The following is a 7500-nucleotide window of genomic DNA, read 5'->3' as shown; positions in this document are numbered from 1 at the left end:
AGTTTTGGGGGACTGGCCAGAAATCAAACTCACACCATCTGCAATAAGGGCAGCAATGTGTACTACAACACTACTACTACTACTAGTGCACTTGCCTGCATACTGTAAAAATCCATAAAAAATATTGCTTAAAAATCTGCAATATTTATATATCTACATCGTTAAGGCATCCGCTTAATGATGAACCGGAATATTGCGGGAGAACACAGTATCCCACGCAAAAGCTGCAGACACACACTCATATGTACAAACACACAGGGGTATCCCAGTTGGCCAGCTGGGGCCTGGAGGCCATTAAGACAATTAAAGGAGACCGTGCATGGACGGGGGAGAGATGAAAGGAAAAAAACGAGAGGCATGCTGTGTGCATAGTAACATCCACAGGGGAAGAAAATGTTAAATATAAACACACAAATGTTGACAGAGGTAGCGACAGCATGCGAGTGGGCTTTTTCTTTGATGTACACAACAGGAACAGGAAATGATGCTCACAAACAACTTTGTCGCCGTCAGGTGGATGCTACTGTATAAACATGTCACTAAACATCACTGCTTGGAATAGAAATCATCACTTTCAGTTAGAAAAACATCTTTCAGAATACCTTACGGTGACTCCAGTGAGCATCCTCATGTCTGGCAGTGTGGAGCGCATCTGCCCGAGTCCATGTTCGAACTCCTCTAGCCAGCGGGCGAGAGAACGCAAGCAGACGAGAGGAAGACGACGACCAGCAGCCGGCAAGTCGGAAAGAGAGAAAGCAAGAGAGGCTCCCTCTGTTCTCCGCAAGCCGGTCAATGCGCTCCCTCCCTCCCTCCCTTGTTCCCTCCCTCTTTTTCTCCCTAGAGCTCATCTGTCCAGAGGCTATCACTTATTCCAACCAGCCCCCCTGGCTCACCTTCCCCCAACACATGCTTCACTCACAATTGGGTTTCCAAGGCACCATTGTCACAGTGAGCTCCACTATGGCACCAAACACCTCCAAACTCCATTCAAGTTACAGAATGCTCCCAATTTACTCTTCCCCAGACATAGAGAGTGAGAGACTGAGAAAAAGGAGAAATGTCGACAGAGTGGTAGAATTTTAAGAAATTTTTGAAAGACTGATCATGTTTTTTTAAAGCCATAAAATACAAAATAAAATGATTTCCCAAATTGCAAATGGCACTTGTTCCATAAGTGTAGACCGTGTTCCCCCACTATGTCGCGTTTCATCGTTCCTGCCCCCACTATCATTTTACAATATACAGGCAAGTCTGAATATAGAGTTGCACCTTTATATTAGCCCGTCTTTTGGCGTTTTGCATTATATGTTAGCATTAAGCTAGAGAACTTTTGTGACACAAGATTATACGGTTTGGTTGAACATTTTAGTGTTTAAATACACTAAGTTTGATTATCATTTCTTATGTGTGTCAGTTTCACAGTAAACGTCAACAGAGTGTGACAAATTACAGCTTGAAGCAAGCACATGTTGCCTCTTATTTGGAGAACTGTGCGAGTGAGAGTCACAACAGGCACTAAGTAATACTTCATAAAATGTGTTTTAAAGCATGCGGGAGGTGTAAAACTAGGGCTTGGCGATTAATTGATTTAATCGATAAATGTTTTTTTGGATCATGTCAGGTATTTTTTCCCAACTCACTTACAGAGGTAAAAGTGTTCCAACAATTCCCTTAAAGTATTCCCACTTAAAGGTCCTTACCATGTCAACATTTCATAGCAACGTAGTGATATAATACAAAATGTGGAAATTGGGACAATGCAGAGTATTTAAAGTCTAATTTTTCCAACCTGGACTTCCCCACTCCAATCATTTCGCCAAGGGTGGGTTGTAGTTATCCTCTGTATTGTCCTTGTATTGTATTGTATTGATTATTTTGACATTCTCCATGGTACCAGACAAAACTGATTTTACTGCCAGTTTTGATTTCTATGAAGCATATCTAGGCCGTAAACAAGGGAATTGCTGGTTTGCTTCAGAGCAATGAAATTTGCAATTTATTGGCTTTTGCAAAGTAAATGGTTATCAGATGCAATGCATCGTCTATATAAGTTGAAGTGTGACCCAGTGCAGCCTAATAAATTCAAAGAAGAGGACACAACATTGTAAACAAAGGACAACAATAGTGGGAAAACTGCATGTGTCTACCTTGTTCTTGACATTTTCCTTTACTCATTTTATTTAATTCATTATACTGAGTATGATCCCTCAGGGGGAAATAAAAATTACACTCTGCTTTATAATTTTGTTGCACACCACATGGAGACGTGGACTACACGTCTTCCAGTCCCAGTACTGCTTTCATATGGAGCTGATGATTCATAGCCCATGCCTTAGGTATAACCTACCACTCAAGTTGGTATCCCAAATTTACTCATTCACTGCCATGGATGTTTAGTTTCCTCAACCAGAATCCAACAATTTACTGCCACAAACATATTCGTCAAGCACATTTTTCTTTGGGTAGAAAAAGAGGGTCTCGCCCAGCTTTTCTGTGAAATACAGTGTAGTGTCTCAAATTTGAGCTTCATTTATAAGAAAACGATGAGTTGGAAGCTGCGCCTGCGTCACTTCTGGGTTATTGTAATTTTAAATTACAGCATTATAAATCAAGATCTTTGATAGATATGAGGGGCACCACGTCATATTTTTATAAGTTTAACTTGAGGCGAAATGACGACAAACCTTTATAATCAGTCTCTTAACGGAAGGTGGCTACATTTTAGGAATTTTGAGTTCTAGACTTTCTAGAGGTTTCGTTTTGAACCCAATCACACATATAATCAATGCACGTGGTGAATTTTATAGAAAATTTAATAATAAAAAGGGCTTTCTACAGGATAAAATACAGACAAACACAAAACAAACAAGATATCTACGAACATTGGCAAAGGAAGGGATTTGTGAAATGAGATGAGCAGAATGGGCGCGTAGTGAATGCATATAGTTGAGGACTCCTGGTCTCATTAATATAAACCCAAATATGCACTAATCCGTACTTTTAGTAGACCGCAATGTTGGACTTACGTATCTGGAACATGTTTGAAGAAGGCGAGTCAGGCTCCCGAGTGTTCAGCCGGCCCGGTCCGCACCGGTAACAGGTGAATTCGACGGGAGGGAGGAATGGAAAAAACAGGAGCAGCAGGAGGCCAACGGGTTCTCGGGCAGGACGTCTCTGGTGACGTTCTGACTGAGTTCGGGCCCCCATGCAGGGTGGCTCGAAGCGCTTGCAGGAAGCGGCAGCCGGGGATCGTCTGATGTGTCCTTCCACCTTGGGTGACGTGGGCATCCTGGCTGGCGCGGTCATCGGTGAGAGTTGGTCGGAGTGACCAAAAAGACCTCTGCACCAAGACTCAAAAAAACTTCTCAACTTCTCCCAGCTCCGGCCCCTTTTATGGCCAGAGCGGGTCAAACAGGGGGGTTTGCCCCACTCTCCTTTTCTACCACCTTCGCGAACACAGAGGGGCTGGACTGCCTTTTGGTGTTATATTTCCATTCTATGATTATTTTGTGGTTTACAACCAGTGGAATGAAATATGAATTATTGGATTTAAAATAACGAGACCATTTCCCCACCCTGCATTGTTCCATGCTCATTCTCTTTCATACCTAACATAATGAATGTTTCAAATGTTATCTGGTGTGGAGAACATTACTATTTTCATGTGACATTTGTGGCGTGGGGTGAGACATTCCATCTGGTTCAGTTAACAACAGATTGGACGTTATACATTCAAGTTTGCACCAATACCGTCACTAGTGGCATTCATGTAAAAATATTCATGTTAAAATATTGACTCCCAGTCGAGTCACAAACTGTCTTATGAACCCCTGTCTGTAGTGTCGTTCCGTCGCCCGTGGGTGTCGCTGTTGCCTGTTCCAACTCCCACGTAGCAGGTCTCAGCAGGGTGGAGGTGTCGCTGCGGGTCCAACCCTTTGACTGGCGGGGCGTTAAGTAACTTAGCGTTCAGGGGCGAACCCAGCATCCGTGGGTCTCCCCTTTGAAGTCTCAGGCAGACGTGATTCACTTAGCGTCGGCATGGCAAAAGCAAATCTCTGTGTCTTGAAGAAGATAGTTTATTGTGTTAATCCGTTAGAGTCTGCGTGTGACTCTGGAGTTACAGTCTACCTCGGCGGGGAGCGGCGGTAGTGCGAGGCTGGGGTGCCGGGTGGCATCTTTTGCGTGGCATGTGCGCTACAACAGTAATGACCAAAAGATCCCTGTAGACGCATCGCTTTGGATTTAAAATCAGCTCAGTTTCTGAGTAGAAGATAAAGATTTGGGGGTGAATCTGGGCTTGTCACGTCAATTATGGAGAGAAACGCCAACACATTGGAAGTCAGACAAGTTTAGGCACCTTACACTTGAACAGAGTATATGTACAATATAAACATGGTATGGAGTATGTCTCGCGGTAGTTAGTCGAAAGTGTGTGTCTCAATCATGAGAAAAGATTACGCAGTTCATGAAGTGAATGAGGAACACCATGTAAAAAAAGCCACTGACTTTCAACTTGGGCCATGCGGTGAGTCAGCATCGCTCACAGCGCGTTTTATAGTTGTATATCTGTAAATAATTTTTTGCCATCAGAAGCCTGTTCTCGGTCTGGTTTTTGTTGTTTTATAGCTTGAGGTGTCACAAAAGCAAAAAATATTGGCGTCAAAGTCACTGTTCTGCTAGACATGCTTCTTTTCACAAAAAGCTTGTTTTTTCTCCACATTTTGGTCAGAAACCAGTGTTTTTAGGTGAAACCAAACCAAATGTTCTACTGCTGATAACTGAAAAACGAAAAAAGCTAGACACAAACGTTTTCTGGTGGAAAAGTAAAAGAGCCTACTCTTTCTTTTGGTAGGTTCAGTACTTACATTTTCACAGAACATCATATTCTGTAGGCCATGAAAGATCCGTCAAAATGCTCTAACGACAATGTGGGGAACTCTGCTGTGAAAACCGCTGGCAGTGAACGAGTTAAGGGTGTCAAAATGTTAAATGGGGCAGAATGACTATTTTGCTACCCTTTACTACTTTGGGACAATGAAAACTGAGTACCGTGTGTTGGAAACTAGAGAGAGAGGGAGAAAAATGAACAAGCAAGGAAAAGGAGGGGGGAGAGAGAGAGAGAGAGAGAGAGAGAGTGAGAGTGAGAGTGAGAGAGAGAGAGCGACAGAGAGCGACAGAGAGCGAGAGAGAGAGAGAGAGAGTGAGAGAGAGAGAGAGAGAGAGAGAGACAGAGAGGGGAAAGTCGATCCCCTGTGATCTCATCAAGCTGAGTCGCCAGCAGCAAGCAGACCAGCAGGCAGGCAGCTGAGAGGAACACCGGTCTCAACTTCCTCTCCCCCTCCATCTTACAAAGCGCTCACACCGAGCGACCGATGAGCTCAACTCCAAACCGCGCCCTTATGCCTCTCGACTAAAACTGCATGTTCGCACACAGCTACACGTGCCGCCAGCCGCACGCGAGTAAGCATGTGGGCCAAAAATGCCAGTCATGTGACCACACGTACAGGGAGGAATATTGTTGAAAATAATTTGTTCAGTTTATAGTATAGTTATAGTTATATAGTATTGTGTGTCGGGGCGCTTCGGTTGGGCTCGGGGACTACCTGGGTCCTGGGGACTGGGTGGCGTCCCCTGGGCTGGATCCCCCATATGATGGCCAGGCTGGCTCGGCCCCCCTTTGCGGGTGGAGGGGGCCAGGCGAGGGCCACCCTAACTTGATGTGCCGGGACAGGTACTCCGTACATCAGTTGACTAACATGCATGTGATATGGTGTTCATTCACTAATAGGTTCCACAGACACGCTATATAGGCTTTAATTGTTTGTGCTGGGACCACTAACAGTAACACACATTGTATTAGGATATCAACTCACAGGTTCTTACAGGTCTAGACACTATAAAAGCATTCCACCACCCCATTCATCAGTAGCACTGTCTTGCTCATTTCCCACATCCTGTCCTGCCCTTTTCTGTCCGAAGGGTTAGCTGTTGCCTGTCCTCACCGGGTGTCTTCCCCCCCCCCCCCCCCCCAACCACAAGTAAGGAAACAATTTGACTTTGTAACATTAATTGTATTCAAATATCTAGACTATCTATTGTTCGGCTGTGGTTCACACCCCTATTTCCCTTGTCCCTTCTGTCCCTCGGTCTGTCACCTAAAACCCTTTTCTGTCCGGCTGCCTTTTCAATAAACATCAGAATAATTAGAAAATAAAAGAAATAAGCAGAGGGAGTATTTCAAACGCCCCGGTTTCACAGCAAAACTGTTTCAGCGCAAAAGGCATACAGCTCCACCATTTCTGCATGACCATTCAGCTGAATAGGACAAAAACACTCCAATACTACGACCCCCGATACCAGCCGGTCATACACATACCATACTATTCAGTCTTTCCTGAGCGTATACTCAAAGGCATACACTCTCTACTCTGTATAAAATTAGTAATATTACTGCATATTTGCTGTGATGTTATTCTGTGTGTCTTTTCATCAAATCTACTTGTTTTATCTGCAAGCGTGCATCACAGTGCCCCCTGAAGGCCAAGACACACACAATAGATGGGCCTCCAGGACAAGTGAAATAGGATTATTCAGTGTTTAAGAATAGAACACAACTCAACTCAACTTTACTCATGGCACATTTAAAAAAAAAAAAACATCTCCAACTGTAATAAAGTGCTGTACATAATAAAGATCAAACATAAAACAATGATGATGATAAATTGATATTCAATAAATAAATCTTAACTAATAAGTAAATTATAGGTGTTATATTTGAGTGAAATTTATTCCATGTTCAGTAATTTTGTGTTTTTGAAAAATGTCATTGTGTGTAAAGGAGTGATATATTTGAGTGAAAATTTTGCCATGTTCAATGAAAGCTTGTGTTGAACAATATTTGATTAAAATAAAACACATTTCCATCAGAATTGCCAGACTTAATGCCATTATCATGTATCGGTAATCAGTATTACAGAGTACACAAATGTAAAAGTACTTGTGCTTTGTCTGGGGAAAAACAAAGAAAAAAAAGTTGTATCTGTGCATCACTATATGTAACCAATCAAAAGGGAAATTAATTCTGTGCAAAAAATGGGCTTAAAACACAAGGGAACATTTTTGAATGACTGAATATATTACTTAATTTAAGCAAAATTATCTGCCAATAGAAATTGGAGGTTTTACATTACCAAAACAATTAAACATAGCTTGCTTCAAAACCCATCACTGATGTCTTAAAGCTCGTGTACAGTGAACCCCCGCTATCTGCAGAGGATAGGCATTGAGCCCTGCCGCCAACAGGGAAAATCTTGAAGTAGTTGTTGCTTCCCTCTTAAAAGGTTTGTAATTGGCTGTAGATTGCACAAGATGGTGGAAAAGCACTACTTGCGCCTAAATGAAACGCAACTAAATTCAGCATTCTCCCTTGACACCAAGATGCCATCAGATGGCGCCAATGCAAAACGACTATTGCTTTGGTCTGACCAGGAAAACAGCAAA

General features: G+C 42.9%; 1 protein-coding gene across 3 annotated transcripts in view; it reads right to left on the bottom strand.

Moving 5' to 3' along the window:
* Nucleotides 1-7500, bottom strand: part of spsb4a (splA/ryanodine receptor domain and SOCS box containing 4a) — an 85017-nt gene that overhangs the window by 45111 nt on the left and 32406 nt on the right. Inside the window, exon 1 of one of the 3 annotated variants that reach the window (XM_061693920.1) lies at nt 603-724. The exons of 1 other annotated variant lie outside the window; for it this stretch is intronic. The gene's annotated coding sequence lies outside the window, so the exon portion shown is untranslated. Of the gene's footprint in view, nt 1-602; nt 725-7500 lie in introns of those variants that run through there. One more of the 3 variants, XM_061693921.1, reaches the window with a different exon arrangement.

The sequence above is a fragment of the Phycodurus eques genome, chromosome 13, assembly GCF_024500275.1.
Source record: "Phycodurus eques isolate BA_2022a chromosome 13, UOR_Pequ_1.1, whole genome shotgun sequence".
NCBI lineage: Eukaryota > Metazoa > Chordata > Actinopteri > Syngnathiformes > Syngnathidae > Phycodurus > Phycodurus eques.
The sequence above is the reverse complement of the archived record's forward strand: the minus strand, read 5'-3'. Positions and strand labels throughout refer to the sequence as shown.